Source organism: Podarcis pityusensis (assembly GCF_964106645.2).
Source record: "Podarcis pityusensis genome assembly, chromosome: Z".
NCBI classification, from domain to species: domain Eukaryota; kingdom Metazoa; phylum Chordata; class Lepidosauria; order Squamata; family Lacertidae; genus Podarcis; species Podarcis pityusensis.
In genome coordinates, this window is record NC_138044.1 from 14,056,863 (window position 1) to 14,076,617 (window position 19,755).

The following is a 19,755-nucleotide window of genomic DNA, read 5'->3' on the forward strand; positions in this document are numbered from 1 at the left end:
GCAGTCCTGAACATGGGGCCAGAAGGGTATCAAGTGCGAATGTAATCTGCATAGCCCCCCTACAACTCCCGATAGAAAAAGTCAGAGCTGACAGAAGACTAGCTGCACCAGCAAGAAAGGAGCACAGGAAGCTGCCTTATAACAGATCATGTGACTTAAGTTTGTCCAGGTTCAATTTACAAATCAGTATTTTGGCTTGCCTGGAGGCCCCCCTCCGCCAGCATGCAGAAACCCATCTCTTGCTTTCGGGCAAGCCCAGCAGATGTTGCAGGAGGGGCGCAAAAGACCACCAAGGCTGCTACTGGATTATACCAAAATCCTAGTGTGAAAAGGCTATAATAACAAATAGCTCAGGCACTTAAGGTCTGAAGCACCTTCAGTGGCTGGATTTCCAGGATGGAAAGCCACATCCTCGCGAAAAGAACAAAAGGCTCTGACCCTTCCCATCCCCCACAAGGCACCAGCCTCAAGCTGGAGGAACAGTGAAAGGGTGTGAAACATTGATATTGTGCCCATTTTCTTGTTTGACCTGCCTGTCACTTCCCTTGGGAAGGTTCAGTGTCCCGTCCCCCCCTTCTTGGGGGAAAGGAAAACGAACTTCGCAATTTAGGCTTGGATTTCAAGGCATGCGACTTGTCTGGCTGGAATACAGGTTTCTAAAAAGAACCCCATGTTGCCAGGGGCTGTTTACCCATTGCCAAGGCAACAGGGGTGATGTCATTGTCTCTCACCATTAAGGCACACAATTATGGCAAGGGCTGTGGAGGACACCAATGCTAACAACAAGCTATCCTAGGGTTCAAGAGCTCAGATGTAAGGCACTCCACAGAGAGTTTTATAAATAAAATAAAATAAAATAAAATAAAAGAAAGAAAGCACCTTCTAATACTAAGTGCTGACATAAATGGAGTCGGAATAAAAGCACTGAGAACAAGAGAGCTGGTGTGCCATGCTCAGGGAAATGCTGAGATTTGAAGCAGTACAGAACATATATAAATGAATGCCTAAAGGGGGGCTTATTATTTATTCTTATTCTTATTTTATTTATTATTTGTTGAATTTATATGCCACCCTATACCCAGAGGTCTCAGGATGGTTCACAGAACAAAATCAAACCACAAATCAAAATAAAATCAACAGCCCAATACTCCCCCCCAACCCCCCCCACCACATTTTAAAAGGGCATAGGTTCCAATGAGAATTGAGCAGGCTCAGTAGCCACAGAATGGAATGGACTGGAAATGCAAAATTAGGATGGGAATGGGCTGGAATAGCCAAAATTATGAGTTCACTGACCCCTTGATAAAGTTTCTATTGTCCCCAACTGAAATTATTAGAAGCATAAATTGAATAAAGTAAAAAAATAATAATCAATATATCACCTACACTTGTTTATTACCAACCACGATTACAGTGGTACCTCGGGTTAAGAACTTAATTCGTTCTGGAGGTCCCTTCTTAACCTGAAACTGTTCTTAACCTGAGGTACCACTTTAGCTAATGGGGCCTCCCGCTGCTGCCGCGGCGCAATTTCTGTTCTCATCCTGAAGCAAAGTTCTTAACCCAAGGTACTATTTATGGGTTAGCGGAGTCTGTAACCTGAAGCATCTGTAACCTGAAGCATCTGTAACCCGAGGTACCACTGTACTAGGATTTGTAATCTGTAAGAAGAAAATAAATAAGCAAAACAAGTGGGGGGGAAATGATACCCTACTTTTAATATTCTCTGATGAGACGGGTGCACCTTAGCCTCTAGCAAGTTGGGAATTCTGGGCTATAGGCTTGAAATTGTTTAAAAAGTGAAACTCTGAACCTGTCTACAATTCTTATTTAAAGTAAGAGGAAGAACAAGCAAGTGGTGAAGATGGAGAAATGCTATTGGGTGACAAAGAGAAGGCAGAACTGTTCAACACCTACTTTGCCTCTTGTCTTCACCCAATAGGAACGCAATGCCCAACCTGGTGATAACAGAATAAACAATACAAGAAAGAGCTGCAGCCCAAACAAGGAAAAGAGGTGATAAGGGAACACCTAGCTAATTTAAATGAATTCAAATCTCCAGGCCTAGTGAGCTGCACCCAAGGGTACTAAAGGAGCCTGCAGATGTAATCTTAGAACCTCTGTCTATAATCTTTGAGAATTCTTGGAGAACAGGTGAAGTCCCTGCAGACTGAAGGTGGGCAAATGTTGCCCCCATCTTCAAAAAAGGGGGGCATCAAATTATCTATGATTCTATGAGCTCTGAAGAAAGAAATATGGCCTGAGAATACTGTTATATTGTGGAATCATCTGATTAAATACAGATGTTCCTTAATGGCAAGGCAGATGCCTTCTGTACATGCTCATGCTCTTGATTCCTCATAGTTCCTAATTAAATTTCCCGCATCTAATTAGATTGCCTGCATTATAACTCAGAAACTTATTTTCCACTGCTGGGAAGAGAAGAAACAGGATGGTGCACCTGCACCAAAAAATCATCATAGTAATGAAACATTTCTCTCCCATATCGGCCTCTACAGCCACAGCAGGCACTGCGACCTACCTATAGTATGACTTCACCCGCAAAAGTGTACTCCTCCATTGTCTACCAAGCAAGATGGATGCCAAGCAACTAGTTTGCATTTGTTAGTACTTGTTTGGATGCCAAGCAACTAGTCTTGAAACTTGTCAGAACCCTGTCTTGAAAATGATGGTTCCGCTGTATAAAGGAATGCCAAATCATATACAAATTGCCTGGAAGTTTTAGTCCTTTTCAAAATCTCAAAGTATGTATTATTTCTTTCATTTATAGCTATATTTTAGAGTGAGCGGTAGCAAGTATCCTGTGTAAGATTTTGGGCTGTTTTCCACTGAGTTGCAATTACTATTCATGCTGATAAGATCATATACAAGATCAAGATTAATGTTAACCTGGTAGCATTAATTTTGGATTTATTTATTTATTTACTTTTTATTTGGAGTCTATTTAGTAATATCTATTATTTCTGTTACAATTAAATTCCAAAAATCTTGCACCAACTGATATTCCCACCACAAATGATAATATGTACCAAGTTTATTGCAACCCCTCCAACAATTAAATGATATAGTAGAAAACATTTTTGACATTTTGCAAAGAAGTGCAATACCATCTGTGTAGTAATTTTAAGGAATTCACCCCTAGCTATTCTGGAAACAGCTTTTAAGGGTCACAATTCCCAAATTTTATTCCAATCCTTGGGAAGAATTTGTGTGCCAACAGCTGGTTCGCATATCTTTTTGTTGTTGTTGTTAAATTTTTTATTCAGTTTCAATAACAATCTTCCAATTAATGACAAATTAAATCAAATCAGTCCAAATTACAATAATAATACCACCTATTATATATTCCAATTATAAAATTATTATTGGGGGGTGGGACTTCACATGTTCCAGATGTCTGGAGATAATCATGCTCATTCAGGTTTCTGCATTTTCGGCTACTTTTCAAATTCCAAACTAATATTTTTCAAATTATCCATCCTTATTCTCAGTCTGATCAGTCGCTGTTTCTGTGGCTCACATCTTCTGTAGCAAAATTTTTATATTGTTAACCCACAGGAGGCATTCCCCCCGCCCCATCTTATTCTCTGTCCAATTATGTTGGTGTTCACTTCTCTTATCTCTCCTTTGTTCGTTAAGTTCTCAATAAAGGCACCGGGCTTCATTCCAAAAATAGAGTTTATAAATGGCAAGTCAACAAGTTCTCTCTGATGTCTCTTAATGAGCTGGTGTCCGTATATGTCTGTATATAATGCTGTATTGTGGGGCATGCTTCCCGGCTGTATATTATGTGAGAATTATTTAAATTCCTCCAAGAACAAAAGGACAGCTCCTCCAGGCCCTAGAAGAGCTGGCAGGGATCCAGCGCTATCCATCCTTCTGTCCACAATTTCTGTCCACAATAATGTATAAAAATAATCCATACAAGCAGATGTATTTTAGAACAAAGTACAGTGGACGCTCGGGTTGCGAACGTGATCCATGTGGGAAGCACATTCGCAACCCACAGCGCCACGTCTGCGCATGTTGCGATTTGGTCTTCTGCGCATGCGCAACCGCCGAAACCCAGAAGTAACCCATTCCGGTACTTCTGGGTTTCAGTGCGTCCATAACCTGAAAAAACGCAACCTGAAGTGTCTGTAACCCGAGGTATGATTGTACACCCCAAGTCCAATGGAGCTCTTTTCCATTAGAATTCCTCTTCTTCTTTTTTTGTAATTGCGCAATAATACTTGCCATTTTGTTTCCATCTTCAGCCCAAGCTGCCATATCTGATCTTATTTTGCCAGCTCTAATTCTCATTAGAGTTCTCTGTTGAAGGCTGTGCATTATACATTCAATTAAAATTTTCGCCTCTTGTGTTTCGTTTAAGTAATTAAATTATTTCTGGCTGAGCTTCGCCAAATCGTAATGTAATATAGCAAGTACGGAAAGATGGCAGTTGCTCACCTTAATCCACGTTTCAAGATAAGAGTCTGTTTAAAGTCCAAAATTCAGCATTCAATGACTATATAATTTGTCAGTTTTTTCCTCCTCCATCTGGAACATGCCTGTTTTTTTATTTATTTATCCAAATCTTATTATTTTACAAAACAGGTGTCTCCTGCGTGTAGGAGTGGCTCTGGAGAGTGCCATCCGTGCCGTGCTCTTAGACCCAGCATCCCTGCCACTTGCATCTTGATGCGAGCCGACAGGTCACGGATGATCTGCGGGTCTGTGAGACAGTCCTCCCCCACCCTGAGGAGTCTGCCAGGACTAATTACCCCCATATCAACCCTGAATTACTGGCACGGCTGGGGTCTGTTCGTGTGGGAGGCAGCCATTTCCCACAGCAGGAAACTGGAAGTGGTTTGCATATATTTTAAAGGGGTTCCACATATCCATAAGTTACATTAAGCAGTATAGAATACAATTTAGAAACTACCCCAGGCCCTTTTTGACCCCCCTTTCAACTCTTATGTCCTTATTCATCCCCTGCACAGTCCCATGGTGGGAGGGTCAAAACCAATCACTATGGGAAATTGGCTAGCTGGCTCCCTGAACAAGAACAATCCAGCTAGAAGGTGAAGCTGACACTGCAACAGCTATTACTAGTCCATTTCTCATCTAAAACGGGAACTGGAAGTAAACATTCTAGTTCATATTAAAAACATGTGGATTGATCTGTGTCACCAAATGCTCTGCATTTCCTGTTTTGGAAAATCTCTTCAGGACTTGAACAGGAAGCATTCTGTAGTTGTTTTCACACTCTCAAGCAGGGCAGGGATAAACCATCATCACTGACTATCGCTCATGCTGTTTGGGATGATGGGAGTCGAGTCCAACAACATCTGGAGTGCACCAGGTTGGCGAAGGCTAATGCTGTAAACCAGTGGCTCCCAATCAGGCTGTCTGTGTAACCCACCTAGGGGATCCGTAGCACTAACCCACCAACTGTCCAGGACATCCTGTTTTTGAGAGCCATGCTCTTCTCACATGAATATGGCACCCAAAACCACGAGATCACAGCCAGATGCACATCTTACCCAAGATTGTGGCGACCCAAAACACGTTTGTCAGCGCTGTGCTCTTTCATGGGTCATGTGACTCGCATGGATGCATGGTCCTGAAAACATGTGTCCCAGTTTTGTGCTGGGACATATTGGAGGTTATGGTGGCACCATTCACATAACAAAAACTACCATAGAGATGTCAACACTTTCAAAAGTAGGGAGTCAGTGGTTTGGCTTTTGAAAAACAGGGAGTCCGTAATACTTACCTAATTGGGGACCACTGCTCAAAATCATAGCTCTAAACCAATACAACACATATTTTGCAGCCGACAAGTCCCCTGTATCAGGATGAAGGACTACCTAGTCTAGCATCCTGTTTTTTTACAGCAACTGACCAGATGCTTCCTAGAATCCCACAAGCAAGGACTGAAAATAGCAGCTTTCTCCCACCCCTTCCAAATACTGCCTGCATCTTCAGTAGGTGGCATACAAGGTACACTGCTTCTTAACTTGGAGGCTCTATTCAGACACCACAGCTAAGAACTACTGACAGACTCTTCCTCCTCCAGGACTTTGCCTCATTCCTCTTTAGATATTTGCCATGGAAAACATTGACAACACAGCCATTTTTAGTCAAAATGACTAACACCAACCCATCAATGCTATGTGAAAAAGCAAGACTCACTGTAAAGCTAAGTAAATGCTGGTTTGGGCAACCTAAAGTTATACTTGGGACACAAGGTGGGTACATTACCCCTCCTTATGTCCCAAGGGGGCAAGGGACAAGACCGAAGCAATCAGAGATTGGGAAACTCCCAAAACAAAACAAAAAACCCAGGTTTGGTCCTCTTTGGTGACACCAGAAGCCATCTGAACTTCCAGATCCAATCCTATAGACTTGCCTCTCAAAAACCTTTATCTTCCCAGCCCTCACTCCCAGACTGCAACTGTTATAAACTAGTGTTGAGAGGGCCAGGGAGATAGGCTTTTCCACAAGGGCCCTTTCATATCTGGGTGTCTAAGAATCACCCATCTCTCCATCTTGTCTGTTGAGCTTCCAGAACAAGCCAGCTCCAAGTGGGGCTCCAAGTCAAAGACGGGGGAAAACTCCAGCTTTCCAGATGTTGTTGGACTCCAGCTCCCATCATCCCCAGTCACCATGGCCAATAGTGAGGGATGATGGGAACTGTAGTCCAACAACATCTGTAGCCCAACAGCTCCATCCCTGCTCTTTAAGGTGGGAAATAAAGCTGCTGTCAACTGGATTTCCACAGCAATTTTTTTTTTAAAAAAATGTGTGTAGCAAGGGAACCAAGGATGGGTCAAGTGGCCTCAGGGACACGTGCATTCCAAGATAGGGCAAAGTTAAGGAGTGATTGCAGACAGACGACAGGGGACCATCAAATGACCACAGACAATAAAATTGTGCAATGATTGACTAGAATTTGGGGGTCAGCCAACAACTGATCGGCAGTAGATTTGGTAGGGCCAAAGATAACAGGGGAAAGGTTGATAGGACTGGACATCTTTAGCTCGGAAGAAAAGAATTGAGTGGGGAAGGCAAGATAATTGTATTCAAATCTCTGTAAGGTTGTCACATAGAAGACAGCAAAAGTGTGTTGTCTGCTGTGGTGAAGAGCCCACACTAGATATAGTGAGCTTCAGATTCAGGAGGGGAGATTTTCAGTTGAACATTAGGTGGCATTTCCTGAAGGTCACAGCTATTCAATAATGGAGCTAGATATGGGTGGGGGTGCATCCTCTGGCTGGAGGTCCTCCAGCAGAAGCTGGAGAATTGCCTGTTTGCTGGGCGGGGGTCCTAGCTGTGGATTTCCAGCTTCAAATAGGAGACTGCCCTAGATGGCGCACTAGGATCACCCTCCAGCTCAATGATTCTATGACTTGTTGACAAAACACATAGCTTAATTGATAGAATCTGGTGTCCCCACTGTTGGGGACAAGCAGCAGAAAGAAAGGGCTATTGCCTTTGCACCCTGTTTGTAGGCTCCCCAGGAGGTACCAGGCTAGCTACTAAGGAAAGCAGAATGGACCTTTGAGGTGTCACATAGCAAAGCTCTTCCAACATTAATGCATATATAGTTGGATTTGAGAGCTGTGCACAGAATGTAGGAAGCTGCCTTAAGTGGAGTCGGTCCAATGGTCCATCTAGCTTAGTGTTACCTATGCTGACTGGCCGTGGCTCTCCAGGGTCTCAGACAGGGAATCTTTCCCAGCCTTGCCTGGAGATGCCAGGGATTGACTCTGGGACCTTCTGCATGCAAAGCAGATGCTCTCTCGCTGAGCTACAGCCCTTCACTATAATGAATCAGACCATTGGTCCACCTAGGTCAGTACTGTCCATGCTGCCTGGCAGCAGCTCTCCAACACTGCAGAACAGGGTCTTCTGCAGCCCCACCTGGAGATGCCAGGGATGAAACACAGATCCTTCCACATGCAAGGTTGATGCTCTGCCATCAAACTACAGTCCTTGTACACAACTGTGCAACACAAAATTAAGTGAAGGGAACCAGGGTTCTCAAATAAGAGATTTTGGCAGGTTGACACAAGTACCTTACTCTCTCTGTACCACTGGGGTAGCCTGGCTTGGCGTGTGCTTCGCTACCATGACCAACTCAAAGGTGGCACTGCAGCTTGGCAGAGACTGGGGGCACAAGGCAGCTAACAGCACTTGCCTGTGAGTGCTCCAATTGGAGAACAGGACGCAAGGGAGAAATGTGCTAAGAGGAAGGCACGCTTGGCAAATACACACCGTGATCAACTCCTGCCCAGAAACCTATGTCCCCACTGTGGAAGGACATGTGGATCCAGAATTAGCCTCCAGAGTCACTTATGGGCTCATTGTTAAAACCGTGTTTATGGAAGACAATCTTACTCAGCTACAAGTGATCGCCAAAGAATAAGAAGAAGACCTGATCGTACAAAATTCTGACCTCGGTGTGGCTCAATCTGAAGACAGCTGTGAGTGGCTGCTGGTATCCTTCCTGACTGGTCCACTAGAACCAGTCATAAATCACTCAGACTCAGCCAGGAGATCCAGTGTTAAGACAATTCCCAGGCACCTGGCTACTCAGGCACCTAACAGTGCTCAGGATTTGATGCATTTCTGAAGCCCGGCAGTAGAAACATATGGAAGTTTCTTTAGTGTGTGTCATGTGTGCAGCATTCCTGCAAACTGAGTCCAGCCAAAGCCCACATAATGGCAGCAGGAATAGGGAGACACTTGTAAGTGAACTAAAAACAGGCCTTGCATCAACTGAAAGCCTTTTGGGCCAGAGGCCACAACTTCCTACACCTCCCTAAATGAATTTTAGAGGGTGGGAGAAGAACAGACTTTCCTGAAAGAGGACCTCCTCCTTTATATCACTAACCAAACCAGCTTTACCCTCAGGCTCAAGAGAAGTTGAGGAACTAAAGCTGTGGTGATGTACAACCCCCCCCCCCTTTTTTTTTTGCTGTTCTGAGCAGTTCGGCTATTGCAAGAGGGTGGTAGTGGTGTGTGTGAGAGTGTGTAAAGGGAAAGGTTGGAGGCTCATTTCTCCACTGGGAAAAAACCCCAGAAGGCAAAACTCCCTGACAACCCCACCTAGCAAGCTGCCTTATAGTGAGTCAGACCATTGGTTCATCTAACTCAGTACTGTCTACACTGACCGGTAGTGGCTCTTCAGGGTTTGGGGCAGGGACTTTCCCAGCCCTACCTGAAAATTACAGGGATTCAACCTAGGCTTGGGTCTTCTGCATGAAAGCAATGCTCCAACACTGAGCTCTAATGAAGAAAGGAAAGGCTGAATGTTAAGTAAACCAATTATTACAATCAAGCACAACACAAATATTGTGAAATAAAACAAATACATAACTAGCCAGGATCCTGTGATCTCAAAGTTTCATGTTAAAGTATTCTTGCTGCATTTCTGCAAGATGTACTGTTCAGCAGCGGGGGCGGGGTGCAGGGGTAATTCTGTCCTTACTCTGTATCAGTGTGACTGGAGCACTTAATCATTCCTGACATAGAAAGAGTAGAATAACCTAAGCCTTGAGGAGGCTGTCTGATGTAACTCTGTACTGTGCCAAATGCACCTCCTTCCAGTTAGTGACTTGTGCAGAAGTCAGGGGTTGTTGTGTTTCTGTTTGTAAAGATGCAAGATTGAAGCAGTGCTCCAATTCTCCCTCTCTCTCTGGATCGTGGCCCCAATCCTGTGATCCTGACCATCAAATCAGTAGCTCAGAACTAATTTTAGCTAGTGCTAAACTAAGAGATGCATTCTTTGGGAACTGAACTGTCTAGTTAAAGGCAGAAAAAGGAGATGGTGCCCCAAAATGAAGGGAAAGACAGCCAACAGGGCATCTGGGACGTGGTAATAATAACCCCACAGCCCAGCCTTAGCATCACAGCCCATGAAATGTCAGAGGCCAAGGGAGGTCAGGCTTGGACACCTTTATATCCGGAGAGTGTTCTCTTTAACATAAGGTTCAGCCTAGCAATCCATCACAGTTTAGATGCAGTGAACTCACCTTTTAAAAGCACTAAAAATGCAACAAACAAACCCCAAACAGCTAGTTTACATCTTTATTTCTACAGTTTTCAAGCAAGTGTGATGTTCAGGGTTCAAGGTCTGAAACACAAGCGCAGAAAAATGTTCCTTCTATGCTGTTCTAGACATTCGCTACAGCTCCAGGCTTTGCTTTTATTTACAAGTAACCAACGTAAATAAAACTCTTCACAACTAGCTGACGTGGAGTTCCATTTGTACAGTATAGCTTTCCTTTAGTGAGTGAAGGACAAAGATATATTGTGGGAGGAACGGGCCAGTCAGCCAATCGGTTACAAAAGCAGAGGAAAAGGACGGAGAACCTCTAGCCCACTGCCTCACAAACTGTGCTACATGGACCACCAATAGTCTGTGACAGTGCCTTTTTTCTTGGGGGCGCAGGGAGATGCATAACCTAAACATTTTGTGAATCTAAGTTCGGCCTTATTGAAGGACAGTATTTCAATATGAGTAGGAAAATGATAGAACTCCTAAACATGTTGTTGTTTTTAAAGCACTGGTCATCAGTGCCAGGCCGCAAGGCCAACGGCCAGATGGGTCAAGGGTGTTGTAGTCCAGCAGCATCTGGAGAAACACAGCTTCCCCATCCCTGCCACAGGACGTCAAGAACTCCAGCAAAAAATAAATACAGTGGTGCCTTGCAAGACAAAATTAATCCGTTCCGCGAGTCTCTTCGTCTTGCGGTTTCTTCGTCTTGCGAAGCACGGCTATTAGCGGCTTAGCGGCTATTGACGGCTTAGTGGCTATTAACGGCTTAGCGGCTTTAAGAAAAAGGAAACAAACTCGCAAGAACTCGCAAGTCGTTTCGTCTTGCGAAGCAAGCCCATAGGGAAATTCGTCTTGCGGAACGACTCAAAAAACGCAAAACCCTTTCGTCTAGCGAGTTTTTCGTCTTGCGAGGCATTCGTCTTGCGGGGCACCACTGTAAAAAGGAGGTATCTATCACCAAAGCAGCAGCAATAAAGCTATAATGGTTTTTTAAAAACAACCATATTTTTTTAAAATAAATGCTTCACCAGCTTACATACTGGAATACCTTTTTTCTTTTTAAAAGACACTGAGCCCACCCAACAGTTGCCCACAGAACCAGATCAACAACAGCTGCCTTAAATAGAACACAGGCACCCATCCCCTTGAAGAGTTTAGTGTCACCCACAGGCCAAAAGTTCTTCCTTGCCTCCCCTCCAAGCCTGGAGCTCTACTGTTTGGTTGCATTATCTGATCGCTGCTTCTTAGGTTGTCCAAGTGTTAAATCATCAAACTGAGGGCACTTGAGTAGAGGCTTCCAAGGACTGCCCACCCCATCCCCTAGAAAGCAATTTTCATTAGGAACCCAATTACCCACAAGGCGCAATAAAAAACATTTAAGGTCCCTGATCTCATAACTCTTTGGAAAAGTAGTCAATGCTCACAGGCTTCCAATGGAGGGGTGGGGGTGGGGTGAGAGAAGGAACCACTTGAGCAAATGCTAGAAAAGGAGGAAAGCTGTAAAATTATTTGCTGCTAAATGCCTTCCACCAGCACCCACCCTCCCAACAGAAGAATTCTATCTGGGAGAGTATATTGTTGCTGGTACAGTGGTACCTCGGGTTAAGTACTTAATTTGTTCCGGAGGTCCGTTCTTAACCTGAAACTGTTCTTAACCTGAAGCACCACTTTAGCTAATGGGGCCTCCTGCTGCTGCCGGAGCCCTATTTCTGTTCTTATCCTGAAGCAAAGTTCTTAACCTGAAGCACTATTTCTAGGTAAGCAGAGTGTGTAACCTGAAGTGTATGTAACCTGAAGTGTATGTAACCCAAGGTACCACTGTATTCGTTTGTAGCCAATGTTAGCTCTAATCAGACCCCTGTACATTTAAAGCTAATTTAAAGCACTTGACTACCCCTAAATAATCCTAGGAGCTGTCACTTATTAAGGGGTGGTGTGAATAGTAGCTCTCAAGAGGGGTCAAATACAGTTCCCAGGATCCTTTGGGGGAAGTCACATACTTCAAATATATGATGTGTTCTCAGTCTTAGAAGCAAGAAACCACAAGTGGGATGGGTTGACAGTCTTTAGAGAAGGACATGAGAACAGCCTGTTGGATCAGGCAATTTGCCCATTTGTTCTCACAATGGCCAGTCAGATGCCTGAATGTGAAGCCCACAAGCAGGACCCGAGCACAAGCGTCCTCTCCCAGGCTGCTGGTATTCCAACAGCTGGTATTTAGAAGCATTACTGCCTCTGACTGCGGAGGCAGAATTTGCCACTGCAGCTAGTAGCCACTGATAGACCCCATCAGGTTCATTCTTCTGAACTATGGAAATCTGTCCAAAATCTAAGCATGGTTTAAAAGTCCTGCATTCCCTTTGTTTGCAAATGTCTAACCCGGTGCAAGGAGAAAGGTCTCTCTCCCCCATCTCTCTTTGATAAGGTCCTTTTAAATCAGATCAAAATGTGTAGCCTGAGGGAGATGGTGCCTTGTCACTCCAGCCAGCTCTCTTTCTGCCTCCCTAATTAACAGGGAGTGGACAACAGCAGTCTGCAGCCTGGAGGCTTGGAAGCTCTCAGCACAACAAAAGGCCAAGCCTGCTATGCGCTATGCGCAGGACCAACCATGCATTGGCAGAGCTGCTGATGCATGTAACAGTTTTGGCTGCAGCAATGGAGTTGACACCCAAGAGGAAACTGGGCGGCTGAAATCATGGAACCAGTATACACCCCAGTGACCAAACCTGGAAGCCTTGAGGCAAGAGGAAGATGTCACAGCAGATGTGGCTGGCTAACTACTGAAGGGTGACTAAAGTGTTGGGGAAGATTAAGGCTGGTCTTACCATAAAACATACAAGAAACAGAATAATGATAGGCACAGAGAATAAGATCCCGCTAGACCAACCTGGTAGCCTCCAGATGTTTTCATCTACAACTTCCCTAAGACCCAGCCAGCACAGCTGAGGGTCAAGGAATGATGGGAGTTGCAGTCCGACAACATTAAGAGAAAACTAGGTTAGGGGACACTAGAGATGTGGGAGGAGGTCATAGTTTGGTGATAAGAGCACCTGCTTTGCATGCATAAGGTCCCAGGTTAAATCCCCAATGGCATCTCCAGGCAGGAATGGGAATGTGCCCTGCCTGAAACCCTGGAGTACTGCTGCCACTCAGTGTAGACAATGCTAAGCAAGGTGGGGATCAAGGATCTGAGTCGCTATAAGGCAGCTTTCTAAGTGAGTGCTGACTGGGTGCTAAGATTTGAAGTTAGGCAGGCCTGGACTCGCCTGACTCTGTTCCCTGGTCAACTGCAGAGGATTTGTTACTTAAAGGCAACCATGCAGGTGAGGATTTACCAGCCTGAATGAGCACTGCAAGAGCAGTCCAGGCATTTCTTACAGCTGTGATTCACCTAGAGCTCCAGGCAGTATCTTAGTATCTTCTCTGGCTGGGCTTGCTCATTCAAAGAAGAAGATAACCATCCCACTGCGACAGAGTGTTTGAGTGAGAGATAGAGACAGACAAAGAGAAAGGTATATATTCTCAGGCAAAGATTAGTGGAATATTATGCAGCACAACATTCATTTGTCAACTTACAAGAAAATTATGCACTTCATCTCTATTCAAGGCAGGAATTTTCTGCTTAGGTAGCCATCCAAATAGCAATGCTGTCTATCTGGTATGGGCCTTGAAAGCAGAGAATGACAGGAAGCCTATCAAGCGTGTCTGTCTATCTCCTAACAGGAAGGGATCTGTTGATCTTGGAACTGGTGCAGAGCAAGATAACAGGGAGCTGCTTTATACCAAGTCAGTCCATTGGGTCCATCTAGCTCCATAATGTCTACACATTGTGGCTTTACGGGACCGCCTCTCCTGGTATGCCCCCGCAGAGGAACTTAAGATCCATGAATAACCATAGTTTAGAGGTCCCGGATCCTAAGGAAGTCAGACTATCCTCCACCAGGGCCAGGGCCTTTTCAGTGATGGCTCCGACCTGGTGGAATGCTCTGTCCCATGAGACTAGGGCTCTGTCCCATGAGACTAGGATTTAACCTCCTTTCGCCAGGCCTGTAAGACAGAGCTATTTGGCCTGGCCTTTAATTTGAATTCAGCCTGATCTTTTATTTCCCTTCTCTTTCCTCCCCCTCCCCTTTTATGTAGATAACCTGCTCTTGGACCCCACAGCTAATTCTCCCCTGGCTGCCTCACTGGCACAAGTAGGACTAATTCAGCCAGCTAGCCCTGGTGACTATCTAATGTTTATTGGATGGATTTCCCCCAAATTGATTTTTGAACTTTGAATGTTATTGCTATTCATGCTTTTATACTGTATTTTATGCTGCTTCTACGTTGTATTACAATTAAGTGCTTTAAATTTGTTGTTTGCCGCCCTGAGCCTGGAACAGGGAAGGGTGGGGTATAAATATATTATTATTATTATTATTATTATTATTATTATTATTATTATTATTACAATGTCTGGCACCAGCTCTCCAGGGTTTCAGGAAGGGCACATTCCTAGCCCTACCTGGAGATATTGTTGGGAATTGAACCTGGGACGTTCTGCATGAAAGACAGATATCTACCACCAAGTTGCAGACCTTCCCCTAGATGGAGTGGGTGATTCACAGAATGAGACCATTGGACCTCCTAGTTCAGTATTGTCTGCACTGACTTTCAGCAGCTCTACAGGGTTTCAAAGAAGAGTCTGTCTTAATCCTACCCAAAAATGTTGGGTACTGAACCTTGAACCTTCTTCCTCCAAAGCTGAAGTTCTTCCCATCACCAGAAACACCAACACCTAGTGTGAGCTGGAAAGCTTTGAATTCAAATCTCAATTCAGCTGCTATGGGTAGCTTCAGGCAAGTAATACTTTCTCCCTTTGCTAAAATGATTATTTAAAATCTGTCATACGTTTTACCTATTCAAAATAATTATGTTATTATTTTTTAATGCTGCAAGCCACCTTACCTAATAATTTATTTATTTCACAAAAATTATATACCACTTGACTGTAAAAAAAACCAAACCATTCATCAGTTACAAAAGAACAGCTAAAACATCTATTTAGAACAGTTAAAAAATTATTAAAATCGGTGATATGCTGCGTCATCTGGGTCTGTCAGGCCAAGGCGCTGCTCAGAAGAGACCAAAACCAAGTTGGAGAGTGCCCCCCCAATTCCATTTACCGTATTTTTCGTCCCATAGGACGCTCTGTCCCATAGGACGCACCTAGTTTTTGGGGGGGGGAAATAAAGGAATTCCCCCCCCTTTATTTCCCCCCCAAAACCAGGTCGGGGAAACCGAACCAAGTCGAGGAACAGCGGGATAGCGGCGCTGCGCCTCCCTGCTGTCCCCTGAGCTTGTGGGGCTGGCCGATGTCTGCCCGGTGCACGGGGCGCTCTGCTTCAGGGCGCCCCTCGCGCCGGGCGTCAGGCTGCTATCCACAGCCTAGACAGCCCTGCGGGAACTCCCGCAGGGCTGCCTAGGTTGCGGATGTGTTCCCGAAGCGCCAGGCGCTCTGCTTTCAGCGCGCCCGGCGCTCTGGGAAGCAGGCTGCTATCCGCAGCCTATACAGCCCTGCGGGAACTCCCGCAGGGCTGCCTAGGCTGCGGATGTCTTCCTGAAGCCTGGAGAGCGAGAGGGGTCGGTGCGCACCGACCCCTCTCGCTCTCCAAGCTTCAGCGAAAGCCTGCATTCGCCCCACAGGACGCACCCAGATTTCCCCTTCATTTTTGGAGGGGAAAAAGTGCGTCCTATAGGGCGAAAAATACGGTACAATTAAAAAAAGGAAAATCAGGTGTAAATGGTTAGAACACACAGAAGATAGAAGGGATAACTGATCAGGAAAGTGATGGTACAAGATTACTTAGCATTGCTTATTCTAAAGAGATTCTCCTCATTTATTCTCTAATCTACACGATAATCCTGAAGAGAGAGAGAGACAGAGAGAAAGAGAGGAGAGAGATGCAGCTGTTGTGTTTTGCTGCCAGCCAGTGAAGGCGGTAACCACTTCCTATTGATGCTGAGGATTTCCCGAGATTTCTCCACACATCCCTCCCGCTTCATGTGGCTTACTCATAAGGAACAGCTGCTCTGGCAAGGGTCAGAATCAACATGCAACTTCCTTGCTTAAATATAAATCAATGTATTAGAACGCAAAAGGGGAAGTCAAAACCTTCCTCCCTTAAAACAATCCAGATCCTAGATTGGGTTTGTGTGTGTGTCTTGCAACCCTGGCTTCCTGCCATCAGCGCTCCCTTCGAGGAAACAGTTACACCCTCTATACAACTGGAGAAAAGGAAGAGAGCTGAAAGGGAAAATGTTTTAGACAGGTTTCCCAGGGTAAGAAGACATCCGAAAGTCCCTTGAGTGCGACCGATATTGTTTCCAGCATAAGAATAATATCTCAGAAACACACACACACTCCAGATGGCAAAAAACAAAACCGAAAACAAAACAGTTTCCTTCTCCACTGTTCAAAATTCACACAAGAAAATTCCTCCACTCTCTTAGCAAATTTTACAGAGCAGACAGAGCTCAAGCAGCACAGGACATACTTTGCATACACAGGATCCCAAGTTCCACACCCAGCATCTTCGGGCAGAGCTGAGAAAGAAACATATCCACACACACGAAATCCTGGAGAAATGATGCCAGCCAATGTTGACAATTCTGAGGTACATGGACCTATGGTCTGATGTATTGTAAGGTAGTATAAGCCCTGGCGCAACTCCAGGGGTCCTTGGGGACAACCTACAATTTTTGTTGTTGTATGTGTCCCCCCTGCTACTGTCCAGCTTTCACTGCCCCCCCACAGTGCATCACCACCTAGCCTCTGGCACTCAGGCGCTCTAGTGTCAACTGAGCCTGGGTCTGCACCTCTGCCGTAAGGCCTCTAATAGGGCCATGACATCATGTCACTGTGACGTCTTCACAACACAGCGTGGCATGGGCACAAGGGCACTCATGGTGTGGGGCTCAAGTCAGCCCCACTGAAGCCCTCTGTTCCTAACTGGCAACAGATTTAATTTGAAACTGTTATTTACCACAGCTTGAGTAGGCTTGCATTTAGCCACTTGCCTGGTCACCTGTGACACTTTATGCATTTGCCTTCTATAACGTGGTACCCTCTTTTTTTTTGTTTCCAGGCATGAGTCTACCTTCCTTGTCTGATGGGGTTCAGGAGGAAGGCACTCCTCTTTTACAATGAAAACTTTGGAAGGAGTTTCCCATATAGGGAGGCTCCCTCTTCACCAGCAATAACCTTCACAGTCCTCCTGTGCTTTCTCCCTCTTACTACACTGATAACTAGATGGGCAAAGGACTTTGGGGAAACTCTATGAACAACAATAGACAAGCTGGAATGTGTGCAGAGGAGGGCAACAAAGATTATCAAGGGTCTGGAAACCAAGCTTTATGAGGAACGGTTGAGGAAGTTGGGTATGTTTAGCCTGGAAAAGAGGAGACTGAGAGATGTGATCACCATCATCAAATATATCAAGGGCTGTCACATGGAAAATGGAACAAGCTTAATTTCTCCTGCTCTGGAGGGTAGGACTCCAACCAATGGATTCAAGCTATAAGAAAGGAGATTCTGACTAAACATCAGGAAGAGCTTTCTGACAGTAATAGGTGTTCAACAGTTGAATGGTCTCCCTTGGGGACTCTTCTTCCTTGGAGGTTTTTAAGCAGAGGTTGTATGGTCATCTGCCATGGATGCTTTAGTTGAGATTCCTGAAATGCAGGGGGTTGGAATATGTGACCCTCAGTGTCCTTTCCAACTCTACAATTCTATGATCTTATAACTACAGTTCCCATCAGGTCCAGCCAGCAGAGTCTTCTCCCTGCTTGGAGTTGGACAGGACACACACACCCTGTTACGCTGAGTCCAGTGCAACTGCAAGGATCCTGCCAGTTCCCTCCAGCTTATAATACTAGAAATCAAGATCACCCAATGAAACTGAATAGGGGAAGATTCATGGCTACTGAAATAAATACTTTCACACAGCACATAGCTAAACTATGAAACTCACTCCCACAAGATGTTGTGACAGCCAGAAACTTGGATGGCTTTAAAAGTGGATTAGATCATGGAGGAAGAAGTCTATCAATGTCGACTAGCCATGATGACTATGTTCTAAATCGAATACAAGTTGCTGGAAATCACAAGTGGGGAGAAAGCTCTTGAAATCAGGTCGTGCTTGTGGGCTTCCCATTGAGGCACCCAGTTGGCCACTGTGAGACCAAGATGCTGGGCTAAATGGTCGATTGGCCTGACCCTGACAACTTCTCTTATGCTATGTTCTTATGGACTTTTGGCCTGATGCAGAAGGACTCTTCTTACATTCTTAACCTTTCTTGCAGAGAACCCTGTCCAATATCACTTATTGCCTCATTGGGCAACAACTCAAAAGCCTGACAGTGACTCCAAGGGACTCCTGCAAGGCTGCCTGAAACATAGTTTTGGTGACCATTGGTCGTATTTTTAACAGAAAACACATCCATCACCCATGACATGTGCATACAAAAATGTTTGCTAATCAAGCTTTGCCCTTTCAGCTCAGGATGGAAAATCCACAGCCTCTTGCTGAACCACTGACCGCCTCTGGCAACACAAGCTCCCAGAATGTCCACAGATGCAGACGGCTACAAGGATTGAGCAAGGATGGCTTGGCCCAAAACTCAATCCTTTCCGCAGTCTGGGTATCCAAGTCGAGACACAGCACACAAAGGACTCCTTGTAAAACCCAGACCCACTCACAATGCAGCCACAGTCGCTCAGAGTTATCAGGACAAACATTATGACATTAAATGGCATCTGTTGAATCAACTGAAATGACAAGAGAGGCTTTATTATTATTATTATTATAAAAAGAACAGCCTCACAACTCGCCATGGAGAGAGTGCTCCAAGTGCTGTGACAAGAGAGTCAAGCTGTGGCACAAAAGCATCCTCAACACCACTCAGAGACGACACTGAAAAGTTGCCTTCACAAACACTACCAGTCCTGAACCAGACAGCCATCAGCAGCCTGGTGTCCTCCAGATGTTTGGGACTAGACCCCCCCATCAGCCTCAGGTGACACAGCCATGCTGAAGAGCACTAGTTTGGCAGACCAACCAGTCCTCATGTCTTGCCCTGCACATCTGTGTGCCCTGCATATCTGTGTGCTGTGATAAGGAAGGGGACATTGATTCCCAAATGATGCACCAAGGGAAGCAAGTGCATCATGAGAAATGTATTCCCATTATACAGGGATATGGAACTCATGGCCCTGCAGATGTCAATGAACTCCCCTGTCATTAGCCCCAGTCAGTAAGGCTGATGGTAGGGGATGGTGAGAGGTGGAGTCTAACAATAGCTGGAAGGCCACAGTTTCCCCATTCCTGCCTTTTAAAAAAAGTAACAACTCCTGAGCTCAAAGAATGCATTATTCCATGTTCTGACCTCATTCACTCCCCAAACAAACCTTTTGATGCAAGCTTATCAAGGGTGGAACCCTGACTTTCAGGCTCTTTTTCTCCAGATTAGTCTAAGGATGTGGAACAGGAAAAGGAATTGCCCTCAGTGGTATATAAGAAAGCAGAAACACTTAAGTAAAAGAAGCCCATTATGGCAGTATCCATTTGACCCAAGGATGTTGTGTTTCTAGCTCAGAAGCCCTAGAAAAACCTAAACCCCCATCAGAAACAACAGCTAAAGCG

General features: G+C 45.0%; 1 protein-coding gene and 1 long non-coding RNA gene across 10 annotated transcripts in view; one reads left to right on the plus strand and one right to left on the minus strand.

Annotated features, from left to right (window-relative positions):
* The window catches only part of RAPGEF1 (Rap guanine nucleotide exchange factor 1), a 109,426-nt gene that overhangs the window by 67,817 nt on the left and 21,854 nt on the right, over positions 1–19,755 (minus strand). The window lies entirely within an intron of this gene.
* On the plus strand, positions 372–5,046 carry LOC308468468. Of its 2 annotated transcripts, XR_013981674.1 has the most exons (4): positions 372–813; positions 1,837–2,016; positions 2,520–2,765; positions 4,618–5,046. It is a non-coding gene; the product is annotated as an uncharacterized lncRNA (long non-coding RNA). The 2 variants fall into 2 exon arrangements; XR_013981673.1 differs by having other exon boundaries at positions 1,837–2,765.